We start from the raw sequence: 24,254 nt of genomic DNA, 5'->3' as shown, positions 1-24,254 counted from the left end.
AGAGATGCCATTCTCAATGACAGTATTCCAGAGAAGAAGAAATTGAAAGATGCTGAATTAACTTTTGATGGTGCATAGGATGAAATCATTGTGCAACATTCATATGCTTGTTTGTTTGTTATTTGGTTTTTAGGAGCATTAGCAACTAAGGCCATATTACTCCGGGGATATGCGGTGGTCATTCCCTGACCTTTCCGCATCCTCCGTATTTGGTGGTGACGGGCTCGAACCCCGGTCTAATCAAGAAGCGTGTGCTATGCACTGCTGCTCCTTCCCACCTGGCTACGGAGGCGCCACATTCATATGCAAGATGCTATTTATAATTTTTCATAATACTATATAGTGATAAATCTATTTATTTCACTGTCCTATTTCTTGATTACAACAAAGATCATTATTAAATGGATAGAGGTAAGCAAGCATAAAACAGAATTTCTTAGTTCATTATGTTTCTTCAGCATTTATAAAAACTTTTCATGGTCAGAAGATTTGATTTTCTGACGTTTTTCTGATTTTCTCATTCTATTAATATACTCTTACTGTATCACATTATATTACAGCACAGATAAAAAAAAACAACAAGTTGTAAGACAGTATATATATAAAAAAAAAAAAAAAAAAAAACACCATAGAGATGTTTACATTATGGAGGATTATACTGCATTACTTATGTCATTTTGAAATGGAGCCATTAACTTTTAAAATTCTTTTCTCTACATGTTGCAATATTGCCAAGTAATACCTGCAAGGTTTTAAAATAAATTGAGGTTCATTTAAATGATGTTGACATCATATATAGGCACACCACATACTGAAAAAAAAAAATAAATAAATAAATTTCAGCTATAATTATTTATTTATTTTAACAAAGCAGGCTACCTTTTACCCGAGAAACAGATGCCATAGGAGGAATAGAAGTAGTAGTTAAATCAGAGGAAGGCAGAAGCATAAATAGTTGAAGTCAAGAACAAAGAAAGCTACCAAGAAGGGCTGGAAGAAGATGATTATTGAAGGAAATAATAGGTAGTGAAGAAAGCATTGTTAATGTCCAATAACCTGCAAGAAAAAATATATAAGAAAATTAGAACATAAATGCAAAATAAAAAATTACAAAAAAAGGAGGGAAAACAGATTAGTTTTGATTCTTAAATTAACATGACAAGATTATTAAATTATGCTTATCCAAGAAAATTACATACAGCAAGGGCTAGAAATCTATGGCACTGGTGCCAAATCGCATTTAGTTTCTCCAACAAGGCACAATCACAAACTGTTAGATTTGCCGTTCCAATTTAATTCCAAGTGAAGTCCCCTAAATGCATTTCAAAAATCTCCATTCAACTTGTACATATCTATTTGTATAAATACATGGGTAGTTTTCACACAAAGGCTCCCTGTATTAAAAAAAAAACGCCATTGATACCACTGTACTGTAGCTAGAGCTTTTGCTGCCCTTCTCAAATACACACCAAAAATACTACAAAAAGTCAAAATGACGTATAGGGAAATAAATTAAAACACTGTTTATTTTTGAAGTAAAACTTTAATTCCAACATTCTAAAATGCATTTTTCTTGCTTTTCTGTTAATTAAATAATAAAAATTACTAAGTTAACATAAATAAAAGAATCATTGTAAAATAAAATCGGGGCAGACCGCCCCCTCTGCCCACCCCTAGCTATGCCACTGTAGTACCATATATACCAGACCACAGTGAACTTGATGCCCATACTGGTCCCCAAAGTGAATGTTGTGCACAACCCACAAAAGGTGGCTGATCCCTTTGTGTATAGTTTTAGATTTATTTTATTTTATTATTTTTTTTTTTTTTTTTTTTTTTTTTTACATATTGATGACATGGAATATACTCACAAGCATCAATGCAACGAAACAAAAAAAAATTACAATCACAAAACAACAAAACTCTGAAAATGTTCACTTAAGTCTTTACAGATTTCTGATATAATACAATATTTAGGTGTCAAAAAATAACACACTATCATGGATAGATTTTGGCTATGAGAAGACAAAGGGTAATGAGTAAAATGCCAAATAACACATACTAATAAGCATGTGGGTTCATCTGGCCTCCAGTGCATAATAATGACAGTAGAGGAACCAGTAGCAGGAAGTGATCACGGAGTTCTACGGTGGATGATGACGAGAGAGGTAGCAGAAGTAAAAGGCAAAGGAATGGGCTTTAATTTCAGAAAAGGAAATTACGATGCCTTAAGGTACTACATGGCCTCTATTAACTGGGTAGATATCGCGCAGAGAATGAATACAATTGAACTGTGGTACGCTTTTAAAACATTAATCACAGATGCCTTGAATGCGTATATACCATTAAAAAAATACTCCACGAGAAGGGTTCCAAGTTGGATGAATAGTGAAGTTGCCACATTACTTGAGCAGAAAAAGGTGGCATGGAAACGTTACAGAGCAATAAAAAGTACTGAAGCCTATAACAGCTACAAGGTGGTGTGTAATAGAACCACAGAAAAGGTTCGACAGGCAAAGGCAGTTTATGAGAAATCACTAGCAAACAGAGCAAAGAGGGGGGATAAAGAATTCTTCACATATATAAATGCCAAGAAGAGCAGGACAAACCAGATCGGACCTTTACGTAAGGGAAAGGGGATAGTAATAAATACACCAGCTGCCGTTGCAGATGAACTCAACAGTTATTTTGCATCGATATTTACAAATGAAAAGCCTTTTGTGGCAATGGGAAATTGTGGGAGCGAAGTTAAAAAATATGTAATTAATGATATTGAAATTTCGCAAGATTATTTAATGAAAAAAACTTTCAAGCCTACAGACTAGTAAGGCTCCTGGAGTTGATGGAATATACCCTATAATCTTGAGAGAGGCGGCAAGCGAGTGCATTGAACCACTGAGGCTGGTTATGCGAGCATCACTAGACTCTGGTGAGATTCCCTTGGATTGGAAAAGTGCAAATGTATCTCCCATACATAAGGGTGGCTCTAAAAGTGAAGTGGGAAATTATCGACCTGTCAGTCTGACTTCAGTAGTAGGGAAAATCATGGAGGCAATGATCAAGGGTGGAATTCAGGATCATTTGGATAGAATTGAAATTCTCAAGGATACTCAGCATGGTTTTGTAAAGGGAAAATCATGTTTAACAAATCTGGTTCGCTATTTCGAAAGGGTCACTCACGAGCTGGATTTAGGGAATAATTTCGACATTGTTTATTTAGATTTCAGCAAAGCTTTTGACTCAGTCCCACATGAGCAGTTGCTTTATAAGCTGGAACAGGTTGGAATCACTGGGAAAATCCTTAGATGGATAGAAGGATGGCTTCAGGGCAGGAGGCAGAGGGTTGTGATAAATGGCTATTCCTCAGATTGGGTTGATGTAAGAAGTGGGGTTCCCCAAGGATCAGTATTAGGACCACTGTTGTTTTTAATTTTCATAAACGACATTGATGAAGGGATAGAGGGCGTGATGTCTAAATTTGCAGATGATGTTAAAATTGGTAGAGTAGTTAATGATCACTGTCAAGCTGAGCTTCTTCAGAGAGACCTAGATAGACTTCAAGAATGGTCAGAAAAATGGCAGCTGTGCTTTAATCCAACAAAGTGTAAGGTATTACACCTGGGAAACAGTAATCCCAAAATAACTTATTCACTTGGTGGAGTTCAACTAAACCCAGTACTGGAGGAAAGGGACTTGGGTGTTACGATACGGTCAGACATGAAATTCTCTGAGCATTGTAAACAGGTTGCAAGGAAGGCCCATGGTGTCCTATCGATGATCTATCGAACTTTTGCAAGTAGAGATAGGGACGTGATAATCCCATTATATAAGGCCTATGTTAGACCACACTTGGAATACTGTGTTCAAGTATGGAGACCGCACCTAAAGAAAGACATCGAGCTTCTTGAAAGGGTGCAAAGAAGGGTAACTCGCCTGGTGAGATCGGCAAAAGGGCGTCCTTATGAAGAAAGACTTCGAATATGTGGGTTGCAGAGTTTGGAAACTAGACACCTTAGAGGAGATTTGATTGAGGTGTTTAAGGCTCTGAGAGGCATCAGTAAAATGAATGAGGACAAAATTTTCAAGATTATAAATGATGCTAGAACTAGGGGACATAAATTCAAGTTACGTGGGGAAATGTTTAGATTGGACTGCAGGAAGTTTTATTTTAGCCAGCGAGTTATTAATTACTGGAATAAGTTGCCTTCATGGGTGGTAGAGGCCGACAGTTTGGGGAAATTCAAAGGTCATCTGGATAGTACTTTCGGGTAAGGGAAGCGCATAGGATGATAGGATTAATTTCCTTTTTATTTAATTTCATTTTATTATTTTTATTTATTAATTATTATTATTTATTTATTTAATTTTTGTTTTTATCATTGTTTTGTTCGGATTTTTTTTTTTTTTTTTTTGGCTGGTGCAGCATAAGCCATAGGCTTTCTTGCACCATACGGCCGTTACTAATACTAATATATCAGACAAAAAAAAAAAAAAAAAAAAAAATTCTAAATACAGTAAGTCTGATATGTTAATGTAAAAGTACCATTTTTCATCATATTGTAATGATTTTTATAATTTAAAATTATAATAAAATATATATTTTATAATATTATAAAATATTATAATATTTTTATAATAAATTTATAAAAAAATAAATTTTATAATTTTTATACAATTGTAAAATTTATTATTGTAAGAAGTTTTGTAATAATATAAAAAACCAAATCCAAATCATTAGATATATTTTAAGGTAATATTTCATATTTATTTCTTAACTTAAATATTCTAAGGTATATATTTCTTACTTATTGTGTAAGTGAAAAAAAAAAAAAAAAAAAAAAAACAGCTTCCAAATACAACAGTGACTACAATAGACAATTTAACAAGACTGTTTTTTTAATGGTATCTTAGTATTTCAGGCCAGACTGACCTAGTATATAAATATGTTCATTGGCCAATTTTCTAACCCTAACCCTCTTCAAATGACTGACAAGTGGGAAAAACCCTACAGTATCACAGAGGGCTATAACAACTTAATATGGTGTTGATTATCAAGATATTGTTCTGTAACAAACCAGAACAATATTATGCAAACAAATGGAAAACCTATAGAAAATAAGCACTTTCATAAATTTTAAACTATCCATAAAAACTAACAGATCTGATATTAATAAAATATAAATAACAATTATAAGTTACAATCATAATTAAAATAATTACTGAACAACAGATCTGAAAAAATCAGTTTAATGCTGAACCCTACTAAAACAGATATGCTGAACCCTACTAAAACAGATAAGCTTATTTTATAATGCCACTTCTTTTTAAATTAAATATTATACAGTAATAATTTTAATTTATATTTATTGAATAACAGTAGTAGGCAATATTAAAAGTGAACAGAAAGTTTACATCATCCAAATATTAATAATATTTTACAGAGAAGATAAATGCACAAGATAATTATCGATTATCAGGAAAAACAGAAACCTACAGTAAGCACAAACTAGTCTGCAGTCATGTTATGTCACTAATAGGGCTAGACACACTAAGGCTTGTCTAACCCACAGTTATAAGAAGTCTTTGGCTTAGAATGCAAAGAAAAGAAGAAAAGTATTATTTGCTTATGTTAACACTATAAGTGGGGGGGGATGAATCACATTGGCCCACTAGGTATGAATGGCATAACAAGGGTCAGGCCGTCCCGAAGGTGCAAGGGGTGCACTACACCTGGGCAGCAACATTCAAGGGGTGCCTGAAAACCTGAAACTTACATACACATATGAATAAAATTTTAAAAGGGGTTGCCAAATTTCAATTGGCACCCGGGCACCACATACCTAGGAATGCCCCTTGGCATAACTATTAGCATTAGCAGAGGCATATGATGCAAGAAAACAAGCTTAAATAGTATTAGTCAAAAAAAAAAAAAACCCTTCCCACTGCTGATTTTGTTTGGGTTGCTCAAAAACCAAATAAATATTCTGCTTCATTATCTAACCATGAAGGAGATTTTTATGGATAGGGGATGGCAAAAGTTAAGCAAATTCTAAGGGATCTAAACAGTTTTGTGATAACAGAGAGGAAACTCAAAAAGCTTATAGTAAACAAGACACTTGGAGCTGATGGGACCCCTGGATATTAGGATGCAGTAACAAAGAAATGGGATGCGGAAAATAATTTTGACATCAGACAGGCTTCCAAGGTCAGCTCATGAAGTTTTGTCAATAATATACAGGAACCTTGCTACAAGGATAAGGAGGTAATTATCCCATTGTACAAGGCAATGGTTAAGTACTGAATACAGGTCTGGAAGCCTCATTTTAGGAATGGTGTAGATCTGCTTCTGGAATAGGTGCAAAGAAGGGCAATGAGATTGGAGAAAAGAACAAAGGGTGCTCTCACCAAGAAAGGCTTCAGTTCTGCTACAGTACCTGGAGACTAGGCAGTGAGGTGATCCAATTGAGGTGTTTAAGGGTTTGAATGGATTGAGCAAGCTCAATGCTGATGGGATTCTTCCTCAGACTTCACACAAGAGGGGACATCAATTCAAACTGAGAAAGAATGGTTGGTTGGATAGTTGTGCAGAGGTGTTCAGGCAGCAGGTGTTTGATTGTTGAAACAAACTTCCATCTGTTGTTGGAAGTGAGTAGTTTGAATAAATTCAAGGAAGAACTAGACAAATTATTGGAGGGGACGGGATGGACAGGTGATGTGCAATTTTTTTTTTTTTTGTCAATATCTTGCTTTGTATACTACTAATGCTACTAATTTCAGCAAAGCATTGATGAAGTACCACATAAAAGACTGCTGTACAAATTGGAGCAGTGTGCCAATAGAGGCAAGTTACTGCTATGGGTAAAGGGATGGTTGTGCTAGAAGAGTGGTTATCGATGGGCACTGCTATTATTGGACTAATGTTATTAGTCAAGTCACCAAAGGTTCAGTGCTAGGCCTATTTTCATTTTCAATATTTTTCAATGATACTGAAGAAGACATATTAGAATGTCTCATTTTGGAGATTATAAAAAGGTTGGCAGTTTGGTTAATGACAAATCAGGTTACTGCACCAAGATCTAGAAAAATTAGGTAGATGGGCTGAGAAGTGGCAACTGAAGTTTAATTGACAAATGCAAGGTATTGTATATGAGTAGTAGCAATCAACAACAATTATGTGGTACTACTGACTGCACTAATTGTGCAGTCAGATATGAAGTTCTCTGAGCAATGCATTTGGGCAGCTTGGCCAGCTCACTGGAGTTTTGTCAATAATATCCACAAATTTTTCCAGAAGGGATAAGGAGGTGCTATGCCATTGTATAAAGGCAATGGTCAGGCCATATCTTAAGTACTACAAACAGGTCTGATAGTCTCATTTCAGGAAGGATGATGATCTGTTGGAACAGGTGCAGAGAAGGGCAACAACATTGGAGGCATTCTTCCTATTTTTGCTCTGACAACATACACGGGATATAAATTTAAATTGAGGAAGGATGATTGCAGGATATATATGTGCAGACATTTGCCTTCGGCCTATGGGTAGGTGACAGTAGAACTAACTTCCATTTGGTGTTATGGAAGTGGTAGTTGATTCAATTTATGGAAAAACTAGACAAATTATTAGGGGGGGGAGGGTATGTGGGAAGATTTCCTTTTTTTTTTTTTTTTCTTTTTTTTTTTTTTGGCTGTTGCGATATATATATAGTTGCTTTTTTGCATCATTTGCCACTACTAACAATGCTTTTCATTGCCTCTCCTCCAGAATACAAGTAAAGCTATCAACCAATTGTTACTGGTTGATAGCTTTGTGTAAATTAAATCTTGTGCATTCTGTTTCTTAAACTTGTAAAAAAAACAGGTCCTAAAATTATTATCACATATAGGGTGCAAGGAAGCCTGAGGCTTATGCTGCACCAGCCAAAAAAAAAAAAAAAAAAATTCTCAAGTTACCCTGAGAGAGAGAGAGAGAGAGAGAGAGAGAGAGAGAGAGAGAGAGAGAGAGAGAGAGAGAGAGAGAATGAAAATGATGATATCCAGCTCAGGGACCTTGGGTGTGCCAAGCCCATACTCATCAGATATGATCAGCAATAACCATCCTAACTTAACATAACCCCAGGGGTTATGTTAAGTTAAGATGGTTATTGCTGATTACAAGTTTGGAGACATTCATAATTAATCTTGGTGAATATCATAACTAATGAAAACTTATGGTGAGAAATATTTAATCTTGTTTTTGTTGCCAAATATTAATTTCCCAGTTGTTAATATTTTCTAATTTGAGCATTTAACCACCCTATATTATCAAGTTTAACTGTAAAGAAGTTATAACAAATATAATGACAGCAAAAGACTTCCAGACCTGTATGCAGTACTCAAGGTGTGGACTGATGGGCTGCCAGAGCAGGTCTGGGGCTGTGTGATATATAGGAATTCTGCTAGCAGAGACAAGGAGGTGATTATCCCTTTGTATAAGGCAATGGTCAGGCCACACCTTGAGTACTGTATACAGGTCTGGAGGCCTCATTTTAGGAAGGATGTAGAGTTGCTAGAACAAGAACAGAGAACGGCAACAAGATTGGTGAGAGGAACAAATTTCAAGAGGATACGGTTTCAACACTGAAGAAAGATGCCCATTCCTATTTCATGGTTAAGTAGACAGCAGACGTGGGGTTCACTAAGGATCGATTCTTGGACCACTATTGTTTCTGATTTTCATAAACAACTTCAAAGAAGGGATAAAGGGTGTGATGTCAAAATATGCAAATGACTTAAAGATTGGGAGGGTCATCAATGATCAGCATCAAGCAATACTCTTTCAGGATGTCTTGAACAGGCTTCAAGAATAGTCAGAAAAGTGGCAGCTGTGTTTTAATGCAGCAAAATGCAAGGTCTTATACTTGGGAAATAGCAACCCCAAAATAACTTATACACTTAGTATGTTGAATCAAAAACAGTAGAGCAGTGGTTCCCAATCTTTTGTCACTCAAGTCACACTAAGTTAAAAGACGAATATTAATGGCACACCAAATTAGTGATTACCATCGAATTCAATGGAAATTTTTCCTAATCTCGCAGCACACTTGAAAAGGGCCGCAACATACTGGTTATGAACCACTGCAGTAGAGGAAGAAAGTGATGTGGGAGTTACAATATGGGCAGCTGTGAAGTTTTCCGAGCAGTGTAAACAGGCAGCCAGGAAAGCCCATGGTGTCCTATCGATGATTTATCAAATGACATCCTGCAGAGATAAGAGGTAATAATCCCACTGTATGAGGCAAATGTAAGATCATATTTGGAATACAGTGTCCAAGTATGAAGACTTAATTTGAAAAAAAAAAAAAAAAAAAAACAACTTGCTTCTTGAAAGGGTCCAAAGAAGGGCAACTCAGATGGAGCTGCAAAAGGGCTACTGTATAAACAAAAGACTTAATTATATGGAATTACAGAGCTTGGCAACAAGGCACCTAAGAGGGGACCTGACTGAGGTTTATAAGGCTCTTAAAGACATTAATAAAATGAATGAAGGTAGAATTTTCAATGTTGTAAAGAATTCCAGAATTAGGGGGTCAAAGTCAAATTTAGACTAGATTGTAGAAAGTTTTCTTTTAACTAGTTAGTTGTTGATACTGGAACAAGTTGTAGAAACAACTTGTTCCAGATGAAGCTGACAGTTTGAAGAAATTCAAAAGGTGCTTCCTTACTCACCTATGTGAGTAAGGAAGCACATATGTATTTTCTTCTCTTTTTTTTTTTCCTTGGCCGGTGCTGAAAAAGCCTGTGGCTTCCTTGCACTAAACAGCTAATATCAACACTAATACTATTCACAAGATTTAGGACCATAGGATTTTCTTCTATTTCTTAATTTGAAAAAATACCTGGCTGGCATCCATTTTCCCACCAACGGTGACATCATTGTTGCAGTGGATGCATTCCTGGATGCCCAAGCAGCTTTCTTAGCATCTGGAATCAACACATTACAACATCAGTGGCAAGTGTATTGACTTCGAAGGAGACCACGTTGAAATGTAATGTGTTACCAGACTCCTTAAATAAACCCTTCATACTCAAGCTGCAAAACTTTTCAAATACTTCTCATATATAACAATGATTTTTACCACACACCCCCATTATTATGTAACAAAATACTTCACATTTTTTATAAAAACAATTTTTAACATTCATGCCACTCTACTTGTACTACAGTGTAACATTTTATCTGCCTCCCCCACCATCTTTATTATGCATTATATAATTTGTGAAAAGCTCCTTCTGGCAATAATGGCATATGAAACCTACTAAGCAAATAATAAAAGAAAAATAAATAAATAAAGGGTACAAATATGCAATGAATCCAGAGACTAAACCTTTAAGTTGAACAAAACCTTTTGTTTTTGTTCAACTAACCTTTAAGTTAGATGAACAAAAACAAAATTAAGAAAAAATTCTATTCATCACCCTCTTCTCTGGCTACTGAAAGTATAATTGTATATCTGCATAGCAGATATGCCCTGGGGTGTGCTGCCAATTTGTTTAAAAAGTTGCTCACTCAAGAACTTCAGCAAAGGATCATCCTCAGTTAAAACTCTGAAATTTTATCAAACATTTTTTTTTTTTTTTTTTTTTTTTTTAATAACACCTCTGGATATGGTCCATTAAGAGACCCACAATCATGCTAAAGAGAAACTTCTCTAGGGGAAAGGGAGTTAGAATCCTGTAAGAAACCATCAACATTTCATTAGACTTTAAAATAGGGGCTGGCAAATGGTAAATCATAATCAACTGATCAATCGAAAAGCATTATAGAAATAAAAATATACCTATGCATAAAAAAAAAAATCCACCAAGTAACATCAGAGTGTTTGTTAGTATTACAAAATGTGTGTATTAATATTAAATATTATGCAAGTGCTATCATCAACATCTAGGTCTGAGAATAGCACAGGGTTATTGTGACTGGCAATCCCACAGCACGTTTCTCAGGATAGCTGCAGCAGAATGTTCTGGAATTTATTATTTTTTTTTTTTCTCAGGTCATACTCTAAAAAAAAAAAAAAAAAGCTAAGTACCATGTAATAACCCACATTGTTGAATGTTATATTAAGGGTTTTACTAATTTTTTTCGTAAAATATTTGCAATCAAATATGCAAGTGAATGACAAAGACTATTTATTATTATTTTTATTATTAAGTGGTGATATCGTGCAAGAAAGCCAAGCTTACATAGCACCATCCACAAAGGGAAAAAAAAAAAAAAAAAAAAATTTAATTTTCCAACCTTCCAATAATTTTCCAAAACCTTCCTTAAATTTATTCATTATCTACCTCCACAATTGCCGACCGGGCTAGCCGGGTGGGTAAAGTGCCTGCCTGGCAACCCAAAGGTCGTGGGTTCGATTCCCGCCTCGGGCTTGGATCAAAGTACTCCAAAAAAAAAACCTTGGGACTTGCATTATGGCCACAGAAGCCTATGCGCCAACAACTACCAAAAAAAAAAAAAAAAAAAAACCTCCATAATTAGGGTGACCCCATATACTTTTGGAGCAAAACTGGGACAATGACTGTTTGAAAGAAGGAAATCTGGGACAAAACCAGGACAACATTGATGTTCGCATCTTTTTAATTATATGTACCTTTGTAAGTAAATTAAATTATTTTCTAATTTTCTGAGTACTTTAATAAGATTTTATTTAGTGTATTAATAAATAATTTGACTTTAAAAATTTGTTTAAAAAGTTGCAACAAAACACCTAACGAATCAAATTTATAAATTATTTAAAAGTGGGATAATAAAGTTACATTAAAATCTGTTCACATAATTCGAACATATTTTATATATGAAAAGAATTCAGTGTTTTTTTTTATTATTATTATTTTTGTTAGTTCAATGGCAATCATTACAAAAAATCAAGTGTACTTAGTTAAAATGCAAAATTAATTTTTTCCAAGAATTTCCGTATTTCGGAATTAAATAAGAAAAAATATATAATGCTAAACATTTTAAATATAGCATACTTCTTAATTTTAATTGTTAGTATTTGTATGAATTGAAGATTTAAATCAAAAAATTATATAAATCTTGAATTTGTGTAATAGATAGTACTGCTGTTTTAAATTTAGTATAACAAAATTTATTTATTCCATAAATTGTTTGTGTAAGATTCTACATTTGTATTTAATTCTATTATTAAGTAACGCAGAAGCCATAAATTCCTTAGGAAGTTAGTTTTAATTTAATCTATATGGAATAGAAAATGACCAATAAAAAATTTAAAGTTGAAATAAAATTTTTTTTTAACTAGGACATATACTAAACTTGCTGGGACAACAGTCTAAAATTTGGGACGTGTGGTCACCCTATCCACAATGCTAGGTGGAAGATTATTCCAACAGTTGACTAACCTTAGGAGAATGCAAATTTTCACACATATAATTTGAAATTATTCTTTCCCAATTTAAATTTATAATCCCCCATCCCGCTGTGCATTTCAACTAAGAAAGGGTAAAGATGCCATCACAGCTTTATTGTTCCTACGTTTCAGAGTTACAGGCATAAAGGGTATATTAATTACATTTAATAAATAAAATAGAATGTCCTCCCTGGTCGACAAAACAATACCACATGCAATGAAGAGGTCCAAGTTCAATTCCCGTCTGTGACTGAAGGAATTCTTTACATGCGTCTTCTAATGGAGATGTAGTTAAGTGAAGGAAGCAGGATTTTTTTCTTTTTTAACCCATGCATTATTCCTGGGTTTTTCCACCAATACAAAGTGTGAACTGCCTCGTGAATACATGTGACAAGGGACAGCCAAAGGACACAGCCCATATTAAAATAAAATAAAATTTTCTGTTTATACTCTGGGAAGACAATATACGGTCAGAGAAATTCGTACGATAGAGAAATACAAGAAACATTACTGTATTTAGCAGCCATGTGCAGTGGTGCATTATACCTTCATGGGGGGCCCAAGGCAAAATGGAATTTGGGGGCCCTATCTAAGGAAAACACTAATAAAAAACATTTTCAATTTCATTTTATTGTGAAAACAAAACAAATAAATTATGACATAACTAAATATAAAAGTTCATCAAAATCGGTAAAACCATTTTTGAAAAAAAAAAAAAGTAATTTTCGAATTAATCTTCAAGTACAGTTCATTGACTTTGGCAGGTAAAAAGTTCAGTTTCCGATAAATATCAACTAAAAATATTAGTAAAAAACGGCAATGAGTTTTTAAACAGTAATTTTGGGGGCCCCTCTGATCGGAGTCCTAGCAGATGTCTTTTTTGACTATAGGATAACGGGCTACTGGTCACACGATCTTAAAATAAGGTCACACAAATCGCGTGTACTTCTGTAGCTGATTCATGACCACTCGACTACAGCTTCAGTCACCCAATATGGTGTGGGTTGCTCTGCTCACCTATAGCTGTATGATAATCATGTCAAGCAAAGTCTGAATTTTTAAGTATTAATACATCCAATCCCCGATACACTAACAGTAATTCTTAAGTGAGGTGCTGCAGGATTTGGGGAAACACATTCAGATCAATGACAATCACTCTTTACTGAGCCGCGATTTAGTCTTTCAGGAACTGTCGTTGCCTAAAATCTAATAAATAACCCATTCCTTTGCTAACTACAAATAATTAAATTAATAAATAAATAAAATTAATAAGCAGGTAATTATAACAAGGTAGAAACGATGCAACAGTTTCCGTATACGAGTCCGCTATCATATATGTCCCCCACGCACAGTTAAATACTAGTAATGATGAGCATGTCACACCATAAACTAACATTATACAGATTCAAGGCAGAAAAATTAAGAATTAAAGAATTTCAATAAAGAACAAGGGAGAGGAGAGGAAGAGAAGAAATGCGATAATATTCTTTAGACCTACCATAACTGCAGGAAATAAAGTAACGCTCATGGGTTTTTAATGGGAACGACCTTCAACTACCATCTCGAAACAACCACCGCAGATCACCACCGGAATATAGAGTGAGAGACAGAGAGAGATCAGACACGATCTTGGTTGCCATAGAAACGCACACCTACCCTTTTACGTAAAGACAATTCGCTTTCCAGGAGTGCGACGAATTTTGACACCTAACCGGCAAAGGCTAATCCTCCTTTTATGATTATGTACAAGAAACATTCCGAAACAAGTGTACACTCATATACTTTTTTTTTACTGTTGTAATAAAGAATTAAAAAAAAAAAAAAGCGATACAGCATTCTAATTACTCTATTATTCTATTCTAAGGGGTCTTACCAAGAAAGACTAAGTTCTGCAAATTGCAGCGTCTGGAGACTAAGCACCTGAGAGGTGATCAGATTGAGATGTATTTTTAAGGCCTTGAATGGGTTGAGCAGGCTCAATTCTGATGGGATTCTACCTCTTGCTCAGATTATGAACCTGAGGGGGCATAAATTCAAATTGAGGAAAGACAGTTTGTAGAATAGATGTGCAGAAATTTGCTTTTAGCTAGCTGGTAGTTGATTTTTGGAAGAAACTTCCATCTGTCGTTGTGGAAGTTGATAGCTTAAATAAATTCAAGGAGGAACTGGACAAACGTTTAGAGGGAATGGATGTGTGAAATTAGTTTTTTTTTTTTTTTTGGCTAATGCTGTATATGCTTATGCAATCATATGCCTTTACTACTACTATTACAAAATATTTGCATTTCACAGTTAGGTAACCGATGTAAATGCCAATGCCATTTGGACATAAAATAAATTCACCACGAACGCAACAAGCACATTAATTTTGGGAATGATTTTTCTTTCGGAAGATAAATATATATCAAGAGGCGTTTCCTCTTTGCGGAAACAAATGCAAATATTTCTTAACTGCTTTTTAGCAGACAAACTACAGTCGCACTTCAACATCTCGCCTGGAAAGTCTATTATTACATTACATTTAGCGAGATCTGAATCCATAATAATGGGGCGAGTGCGAAACTAACAGACCACATTGGACTCCCCTAATGTAAATTATGAAAACGGGAGAGGGGGAAGGGGGGGAAGGCATTCAATCTCCATCACACGAAGCTTACACCCATGACGACAAATGAAATCTTTGCAAAGCGAGAGTTGTGACAGCTTCGGAAACGTTATACGCGTGTGAAGGAATGAAATTATATACGGTCACACAAAGTCGCCGATAGAATAAGGAAAACGAAAGAATTGTATCAATCTTGGTTTCAAATATTCATGACAGGCAGTAAGTTTAAAACTAAGCACTACACTCTCCAACCCAGCTATTACTGTCCACAGTGAATTATTTTTTTAAAGGGCCTTTGTTTATTCAATAATTAAGCTACAACTGTTGTCACAAAATGTCAAGAAAGCCTCAAAGTTATCCTTGCGTTCAGCAAAAAACCAGCATGTTTCTTGGCAAATATTTAGCTTTCGACCATACTCTTTGCCCAATATGTCTGGTGAAACAGTTGTAACAACTTAAAATCGGTCTCAGGCGAGGGTAGTATGGTTTTTTTTTTTTTTTAATCCCGGAAAATTGTGGATTTTTTTTTTTTTTTTTTTTTTTGTCAAGCAAACAGAAAATCGACCTCTGAACACAGGCAATTTAATCGCCCATGCTCTTAAAATCCTAAAACAACTTTAGTGATTCGCTCGTTTAGGTGTTGCAAATCAGAGATTTTTACAGAATACTAAATGTTTTCAGAGTATCAACCCCTCCCAAAAATTCCAGAGAGATCAGATCAGAACTGCTCGGGAGGAGGGTGCAAGATCGGTGCGTCTCCTCCAAACCAACGATTTGGAAATTTGACATTTAAGGTGATTTGGGTAGTCTTCTTCCTGTCTAATATGTGGCCTGTTACGGTCTCTCTCTCTCTCTCTCTCTCTCTCTCTCTCTCTCTCTCTCTCTCTCTCTCTCTCTCTCTCTCTCTTTGCAGGGGTCTGCCTCTGTCTCTCCTTTCCCCAGGGTTTGTAGTGTAGAATCGCTTTCGGATAGCGTCCATCCGCTATTCTCTCTACATGTTGGATCCATGTGTTTCTGTATGAGTCGATAAAAATTTCAGTACTGAGGTTATCTGCAGTTCTAACAGTATGTCTTGATTTCTTTTCATGTCAAGCCTGGTATAGCCTGCGGTTCTACGCCAGTCAGCCTCCACCTATCCCCCTTTGCTCATTGTCTATGCCTCAGAGCCATAGGTTAGGATCGGTCTGGCGAGGGTGTTATGTATTCGTCCTTGTTTTTTTATTATTATTATTAAAATAAGTTTATTTCCCAAGAAACCTTGGGTTACCCCGGGACGGCTCTGTACCAGAGGGGTGTGAATATTTACAGACTAAGGTGCGAGGAACACAATGTACAATAAACAAGAGTACATGCGTGCTCGACCTGAGACCTTTACAGGATTAAATATACAGTAATGTACAAAATATATGATTGCATGAAGACAAAGTCTGTCATATACAAATAGGCAAGTTAAAAAAAAAAAAAAAAGTCTGTCCAGGAGTAGGTGAGTATTATAAGCTCATAATCTGGTAGCAGTTCTTGAAGATTTCCTTCCTGTAGGGCTTGTCTTCACAGAACCTATCAGGGTGGATCCTAAATTTATTGAAGATCCGAAGGCAATTGGCTGGAAACATGTTCCTCAGGGAATCAATGCTTGACAGCGTAAGACGTAGAGGGAGACAGGAGTCGGGGTGCCCCCCTCGGGCCAGAGATTAATGTGGATACCGATGGAGCATCAATTCGCCTCGTTATAAGCCGTACGAGCGTGAGGACATTTTTTGTCATGATGATATGTCTCCAGGGAGTGGTGCTCAGATTTGCTTGTAGGATAGATCTGGAGATAGTTAGGGGGTGGCCTACCACCCTGTTCATCCATCTAAGCAACCAGTACTCTAAACTGAGATACTTCTGAAGGTATGAGGCAGGGGCAGATGACCAAATTTCTGAAGCATAGAGAGGAATCGGCGTAATACACCTCAGGATGTGCCGAACAAGCAGCGCTGGCTGATGCACACCTACGAGCTCTTGACGCACTGCCCAAAGAGCAGCGTACGTCTTCTACCTCATCCTGGCAAAGTGAGGCTGAAATGTGAGCCCAACATCCCAGGTGAGGCCAAGATCAGTATGAGAGGTCACCTTTTGCACCGGTTCCCCACTAACAAAGATTTGGATATCATTTTTGACTTTCTTCTTGGTTATCGTCAGTTGTGCTGATTTGGAAGGGCTCAGATGCAGCCCTATTGTGGCAAGGTAACTTTCCAAGCTCAATATCTGCCTAGAAGCTTGTTGGTTGATATCATGAATCTGATGATTATGATCTGAGCTCACGTAGAACTTCAGATCGTCGGCATAAGAGACAAAGTTCGGATTCTGAGCAAGGAAAGGCTCCAAAACTGTTGCAAACAGGATAGCTGAAAGTACGCTTCCTTGTGGGATGCCTCTTGAGAAGTCAATAGTTACTTGAAAGTCATTGTGAGTCACAGACAGATGTCTACGGAGTAAAATATACTTCAAAATTTGAAGTAAGGTATCCGCCAAGCCGAAGTAGTGTTTTCTTTTGCACCAGATTAGTTTTGAAAATATGGTTTATAGTAATTCTTATTTGCTCAATATCTTTTTCTTATGACAGGTGGTATTTGAAAGTTTTTTTTTTTTTTTTTTTCTTTTTTCTTGTTGGCGCATCAGCTTCTATGGCCATAATGCACCTCCCAAAGTTTTTGCATTTTACTGTGATCCAAGCCCGAGGCGGGATTCGAACCCGAGAACTTCGGGTTGCCAGGCAGGCACTTTACCCACCTGGCTAGCCCGGTCGGCATATTTGAAAGTGTTAACTTGTTCGATAATATTATTGTCAATGCAGATCTTACTTCTTATTGGATCTCTTCCTTTAAATGCCATTTCTTTTGTCTTTTAAAGTTGAAATTTCCATATTAAATGATTTTGTTAAATAAGAAGATGGCTTTCTGCAACGAGTTCTCATTTTATTCTAGTCCAAGAATGGACACACTGCAAAGAGCAGTGTGTCCATTCTTGCTTTGTGGCTAATTTTGATGCCTGTCTTGGAGATTTTCCTCCATTCTCTTATATTTTGGGTATTCCAATAAACTGCCGTGGAGGCGCAATTAAAAGAAAACTGGCTTTTCATGTTAATCAATCTGCAGAAAAATAAGGTACCTATAACCAGTATGGCCTAGTTAAATTTTATTAATTTTTAAGTCCCTTTCGTAAATACTGAATGCAAAACTAACAAAATATATTCTCAGACTATTTGGGTAAAGAAATATTGCTCTGTCATAAATTATGCCTGGAATTTGATTCTAAAATATTATTGTTAAGCTCCTAATATGGCCTTCTCAGTTAGTGGCATCTTTTTTCTTTTTTTGTTCTGAATGCTTCAAAAACATTAGAAAACAAAAATCCAAGATTATTATATTAAGTAGATTTATCAGCCATACTTTGAGTAATTTTTTTCATACATACTGTTTAAAATCCGATTCACTCAAAGAGCACGTGCGACTACACTCGCGCTATTGACCACTCGGCTACGTTGTAGCTTACATAAATCACAAGTAATGTCATTAAAAATAAAATCATACAGTATATAACACTATGAAAAAAATTTTTAAAATCCAAGGATTTTGTTTATCTGCATTTCTTGATATGTATTTATGACTTTGGATATGCTCATTTTGAGTAGGACCTTAATTTTTGCATAGTATCAATGCCCAGAACCGGAACCGAAAGAAAAGCAAATAGATCACATTTATTAATGTTTACCTTCTCTACAGAATATGGCATTAATATTTACAACATAAGATAAAATTAAAAAGTAGAAATCCTCGTCACGTTAATTAAAAAAAAAATATATATATATACAATGAGGATTCGATACTTTAACAAATTAAAAATAATAAATTTTCTGTTTATACTCCGGGACGACCAAACAGTCAGAGGAATTATTTGACCAGTCCCAGCTTGATACAGAGTGATAAAAACAAGTTCTCTAAAGGAAAAAATAAGGTAGAAAAAAAACTTTACTATATTGTGTAAACCACGCTGCAACTCAATTCTGGCAGACCATTCTCTTCTCTTATAGTATTGAATCTACTGTACTATAGGCAGACAAAGCAAGAAAACCTAGCAAAACTACCTTGAAAATCCCCCAGAGCGAACCCTAGCATCTTGAGGTCGCGACAGACATCCTATTTATACTGATCATACTTGATCTTCGTGTGTCTATTTCCATTTTGAAGCAAAACCCCTTCAAAACCACAAATTGAAGCAGTGTGGCAATGGAGGCAAATTGCTGGTATTGATAAAGGGATGGTTGAGTGGGAATCAATGGACACTGCTCATCGTGGATAATGTTATTAGTGGAGTTCCTCAGGGTTCACTGTTGGGTCCACTGTTGTTTTCTGTATTTATTAAATGATATTTATGATGTTATATATCAAGCTTAATGTCCAAGATTGCAGACGATACGAAGGTTGGCAGGGTTGTTAAGAACACTAATGACAGTACGCTGCTGCAACAGGATCTAGAAAAGTTGAGCAAATGGGCTGAGAGGTAGCAAATGAAGTTTAATATTGACAAATGTAAAGTACTACATATGGGAAGCAGTAACCCCAGAATAACGTATCAACTCTGTGGTACTATACTTAAGGTGGTAGAAAATGAAAAAGACCTGGGAGTAATTGTGCAGTCAGATATGAAGTTTCTGAGCAATGAAGACAGGCTGCCAGGGCAGGTCATGGGGTGTTGTCAATGGTATACAGGAATTTTGCTAGCAGGGAAAAGGAGGTGATTGTTCCTCTGTAAAAGGCAATGGTCACGCAACACCTTGAGTACTGTATACAGGTCTGCAGGCCTCATTTTAAGGATATAGAGCTTAGGCCTGACGTAGCCCAGTGGTCAGGAGCGAGAGTGCATAGCACGCGTTCCTTGAGTGGACCGGGGTTCAAGCCCGTGACTACTAAATACGATAAATATTTGTATTGACGATTTATTGTAAACTCTACTGACTTGGTTGTCGTGCCGGAGTATAAACAGAAAATTTAATTATTTATTAGCTGTTGGAACGAGTACAGAGAAGGGCAACAAGATTAGTGAATGGAACCAAGGGTTGCTCGTACGAAGAAAGGTTTAAGTTTTGAAGATTAGTGTCTGGAGACTAGGCACCTGCAAGGTGATCTGATTGAGGTGTATAAAGCCTTAAATGGTTTGAGCATGCTCAATGCTAATGGGATTCTTCCTCTTGCTCAGAATAATCACCTGAGAGGGCATAAATTCAAATTCAGGAAAGACAGAACTAGGATAAATGTGCGGAAGTTTGCCTTTAGCCAGCGAATAGTTGGTTGGTGGAACAGACTTCCATCCTTTGTTGTGGAAGTTGATAGCCTAAATAAATTTAAGGCTGAGCTGGACAGGTATTTCGAACGAACGGAGAGGTGAAATGGGAAGAGTTTATTTTATTTTATTTAAATTTTTTTTTTTTTTTGCTGATGCTGCATAAGCTTGCTTCCTTGCATCATATGCCTCTACTAATGCTAATGCTAAAACTGTTAGTTGAACTTTATGAAAAGACACCATTCTCCTGGATTGTGACTAATACCAATTTATTCATAGAGACCAATCAAACTAAGAGACAACAGCACAAGAATTATGAATGAAAACGTGCATCAGTGACATCTTTTTCTGTACTTGGAAATATTGCTGTTGGGATCCAGTATATTCCACTCTTTTAAACGAGATGTCAGGAGCTTTTATTGGGTTTGACTAGATACAAGTCCCTCATTAATAATCCAATTCTTGCTGATTAGGGAAATGTCCTCTCACCAGATCCTTCTTTCAATTTCGAAGATTTTTCTCTGCAAGGAAATCGGCAACCCTTCATTGTGTGACACGGAGCAACAGCTTTTCTATCTGCAGACTTTTTAAATTTTGTTATACCTTTTTAAACTTTTGTCACGCAAAAGTAGCAGCCATCATGATGGCTCGTGGACTCTTTTCATATTCCAGGAAGAGGAGACTGTTGTCCATTTAATATTTGAATGTTATTTGTAGTTAGATTTACGAAATAGTCTCCAACTCCTCAGAAATGTGTACAACGAGGATGATTTGCCTCAGTTTCTTAGTTGCAAGGAAAATTATGCTTTTTCAGATTTCGCAGATAAATTGCTTAGACGAAGAAAGCGAATTTATGATAATGAATTAGATGCAAATGTTAACTTATAGTAAGTAAATTTAATGCTGAATAGTGTTCAGTTATGTGTTTTACTATATCAAAAGATGTAGTAAAACAGGTTAAACTGGAGACCGTAGGGTCGAAGGCTCCTAGTGAGACTGTTGCACTGATTATTAAATGTGACAAGAACAGGATGTTTTATAGAACAATAGAAATGGGTTGTATTGAATGTTGTCTAACTATTCTGTCAACTGAATGTAATTGATTTTGAATACCTGTAAATTGTTTGCAGCTGAATAATGTGACAGCTGTTTTGTCATTAGTGCTGAAATGAGGTATTGTGATTGTTAGACTGGTTGATGGTTTCGGGTTGAGGACGTTTTTTAAATAAAAAAATAAAACTAACTTAGGGAATTGTAACCTGAGACATAGTACAGTTCTTAATGAATATTTTGCTGGTTGGACATCTTTGCCTGATGGATTGTTGGATAATGGTAGCCAGACTAACGTTGATGGTGTCTATTTAGACTTGTAAATAAATTGTCAATGTCTTTTGCTTCATTATGGGTGCTTGGGCTGCACCTGGATTGTTTGCCGAAAAAGAACCCATACTTTTTCTCAACATTGATTATAAAACCCAATGTTTTATAATCAATGTTGAGGTTTTGTTGGTGTGTGGAGCTTTTAGGCAATTGGTCATCTGTAAAGTAAGGTAATTTTCCTTGGTGATTTTAATGTTCACAACCCCAGCTGGCTTCCGTTTTCTAGTCACACGGACCCAGCAGGTCGAGATGCTGAGGCTTTTGCAATTACTAATTGAGAAGGATGTAGGCTTTTGCAATTACTAATTCAAGAAGGATGTAGAGCTGCTGGAACGAGTACAGAGAAGGGCAACAAGATTAGTGAATGGAACAAAGGGGTGCTCTTACGAAGAAAGGCTTAAGTTTTGCAAATTACAGTGTCTGGAGACTAGGCACCAGCGAGGTGATCTGATAGAGGTGTATAAAGCCTTGAATGGTTTAAGCATGCTCAATGCTGATGGGATTCTTCCTCTAGCTCAGAAAAATCACCTGAGAGGGCATAAATTCAAATTGAGGAAAGACAGATGTAGGATAGACGTGCGGAAATTTGCCTTTAGCCAGCGGGTGGTTGGTTGGTGGAACAGACTTCCATCCTTTGTGGTGGAGGTTGATAGCCTAAATAAGTTTAAGGCTCAGCTGGACAGGTATTTTGAACGAACAGAGGGGTGAAGTGGAAGTGGGTTTTTTTTTTTTTTTTTTGGCTGATGCTGCATAAGCTTGCTTTCTTGCATCAAATGCCTCTACTAATGCTAATGCTAAAAGTATAACTTGTGGCCTAATATAATAGTTTGTTCTGGTGGTAGGCAAATTATATCAAATGTATGGACGCTTTTAGTTTGTTCAACTGATCGGGAACTGTGTGGATTGAATGCCCATGTGTATTAGGTTTGCTTGGATTCATTCTTCTAAGCTATGTTTTGATTGTGAACCGTGTTTTAAGTTGCCTACAGTTTGTGTTGTAATTCTTGTGGTCAAAAATAGAGATAAAAGAATTTCTCTGATTCTGTCTGCAGTCGGCAGACTAGAATAATTGTATATATGTAAATAGCTATGTTGCTAGCTCTGCACCATAAAACATTATAGTTTTAATTTTAAGGTTTTTAGGTGTTTAAGGTTGTATTAAAATCGATCCGCTATATGTTTCTTTTCCTGTAAACGTTTTCACACTTCTCTCTTCTTACTCATGGGATGTCTTTTCTTTCTTCCCCTTGCTTTCTGTCCACTTTCCTTCCCCTCCATTTCCCATACTATTTGCTCTAAATCATATTTCCTTTACTTGAATACTTTGGGGTTCCCAGGCTTGCCTGATAGCCGCAGTAAGGGTCTATTTTTTGGTGGTTGATCCTGGCTGCCTCCTCGTGGCAATGGGAGTCAGGGGGCGGGGGACCAGGTGTCCTCTACCCCCTGGGTGCGAAATGCCAGGTGCTGGCACTCAACATTCAACACAACCCACACATACACACCTACACATACACACACACTTGCAGACATTGGCGCTATGTCTTGTCAGATGCATCAGCAGCTTATAGGGGAAACCCTGGAGACTGCCATACAATACACAAATACTTTAAAATTCCAGGAAGAGCAAGGTACAGACTGCTCATATCAGAGCATTGGTGGTGCGCACAGTAACATTTATATATATTGCAAATACATAAAAACTTCAATTCTCGATAAAATACTGACATTATAGAAAAACCAATGACATCGTTGGATTCAGCACACAAAAATATACATACACTTATACGAAAAAGTTAAGTAACTCTTTTTGTTATACAGCGTAATATACTAGGTAGGTGTTTGCATGTTTCCTTACTTATATATGAAGCGAATCTCAAAGTGAAAACCCATATTATATTAGAAATTATTCGCAACTTGGCTGCTTTCCAAATCAACTTATTACTTCATACAGAGCTTTTAAATAACACTTGTATTCTCAATTGACAGAAAAATTTCTATATCAGTTTCAAGGTTGAATTTTCAAAAAAAAAAAAAAAAAAAAAAAAAAAGACGAAGCGCCGTTCCAAACACGTTATAGTTCTTCTGAAGCCTCTTACAAAGGCGCCGATTCAAATTTATAAATGAAGTTTATCAACCTTCAAAATATTAGTGATTTACCACCACTACTGTGAAAATCTCAATGCACATGCCAGTGAACACAAGCATCAATGGCAATCTCATAATGCAGGCCCAAAGTTGAAATTGAACGAAGCTTGTTAAATTTATTGAAAATTGTGTACTGGGTAACCGAGTGTTTTTATCAGTGCGTATTTGTTAGGAATTTATCTTTTTAAAATGTATTTTCTGTAACAGAGAGAGAGAGAGAGAGAGAGAGAGAGAGAGAGAGAGAGAGAGAGAGAGAGAGAGAGAGATGCGGCCCTATTGATAGTGAGATTAATTTCAAGCCTCTTTCTACCCTGCGGTCACAACAACCAACATTGGGATCACCATCAACTTGATTCAACTCACGATAGCAAATGAAATACACTGAGATGGCG

General features: G+C 36.2%; 1 protein-coding gene across 1 annotated transcript in view; it reads right to left on the bottom strand.

Annotated features, from left to right (window-relative positions):
- The window catches only part of olf186-M (Ki-ras-induced actin-interacting protein-IP3R-interacting domain olf186-M), a 159,413-nt gene that overhangs the window by 134,794 nt on the left and 365 nt on the right, over positions 1-24,254 (bottom strand). The gene's annotated exons all lie outside the window — the stretch shown is intronic.

This window comes from Mastigoproctus giganteus, chromosome 13 (assembly GCF_048544385.1).
Source record: "Mastigoproctus giganteus isolate SK-2022 chromosome 13, ASM4854438v1, whole genome shotgun sequence".
NCBI lineage: Eukaryota > Metazoa > Arthropoda > Arachnida > Uropygi > Thelyphonidae > Mastigoproctus > Mastigoproctus giganteus.
The sequence above is the reverse complement of the archived record's forward strand: the minus strand, read 5'-3'. Positions and strand labels throughout refer to the sequence as shown.